Genomic DNA, 1,034 nt, shown 5'->3' with positions numbered 1-1,034 from the left:
GTATTCAACTTAAATATCAATCAAAGTTGCTAGCTTCATCGCCCGATTAGTTCAGCTGGATAGAATGTCTGCTACGGAGCAGATGGTCGTAGGTTCGAATCCTGCATCGGGTATACATTAATCTCACTTCCTCTTCATCCATCCTACTTCAATAAAATCGGGCATTCGATGTGAAGCTCCAACTAGTTTACACAAGATGCTGAAGGCAAGCACATGAGATAGTGGTGCGCACCAACGGCTGTACCTGAGCAATCCGAATTCCGCTCACGTATCCTGAATCGGCCACTCGATGTGAAGCTCCAACTAGTTTACACAAGACGCTGAAGGCAAGCACATGAGATAGTGGTGCGCACTAACGGCTGTATCTGAGCAATCCGAATTCCGCTCACGTATCCTGACGGATTGACCAATTACCGAAGAGTATTCAACTTGAATATCAATCAAAGTTGCTAGCTTCATCGCCCGATTAGTTCAGCTGGATAGAATGTCTGCCTACGGAGCAGATGGTCGTAGGTTCGAATCCTGCATCGGGTATACATTAATCTCACTTCCTCTTCATCCATCCTACTTCAATAAAATCGGGCATTTGATGTGAAGCTCCAACTAGTTTACACAAGATGCTCACGTATCCTGAATCGGCCACTCGATGTGAAGCTCCAACTAGTTTACACAAGACGCTGAAGGCAAGCACATGAGATAGTGGTGCGCACTAACGGCTGTATCTGAGCAATCCGAATTCCGCTCTCGTATCCTGACGGATTGACCAATTACCGCCTAGACCATTTCGGAAGAGTATTCAACTTAAATATCAATCAAAGTTGCTAGCTTCATCGCCCGATTAGTTCAGCTGGATAGAATGTCTGCCTACGGAGCAGATGGTCGTAGGTTCGAATCCTGCATCGGGTATACATTAATCTCACTTCCTCTTCATCCATCCTACTTCAATAAAATCGGGCATTCGATGTGAAGCTCCAACTAGTTTACACAAGGTGCTGAAGGCAAGCACATGAGATAGTGGTGCGCACCAACGGCTG

The 1,034-nt window shown here is 45.9% G+C and overlaps 3 non-coding genes across 3 annotated transcripts; all 3 read left to right on the top strand.

Annotated features, from left to right (window-relative positions):
• The first annotated feature begins 40 nt into the window (after window positions 1-40).
• On the top strand, window positions 41-113 carry Pmar_PMAR025316. The gene has a single exon. It is a non-coding gene; the product is annotated as a tRNA-OTHER (tRNA).
• A 347-nt stretch (window positions 114-460) lies between these two features.
• On the top strand, window positions 461-534 carry Pmar_PMAR025315. Its single transcript has one exon. It is a non-coding gene; the product is annotated as a tRNA-Arg (tRNA).
• A 298-nt stretch (window positions 535-832) lies between these two features.
• On the top strand, window positions 833-906 carry Pmar_PMAR025314. The gene has a single exon. It is a non-coding gene; the product is annotated as a tRNA-Arg (tRNA).
• Window positions 907-1,034: the final 128 nt, after the last annotated feature.

Source organism: Perkinsus marinus (assembly GCF_000006405.1).
Source record: "Perkinsus marinus ATCC 50983 genomic scaffold scf_1104296931884, whole genome shotgun sequence".
NCBI lineage: Eukaryota > Perkinsozoa > Perkinsida > Perkinsidae > Perkinsus > Perkinsus marinus.
This window is presented reverse-complemented; position numbering and strand designations above follow the sequence as displayed.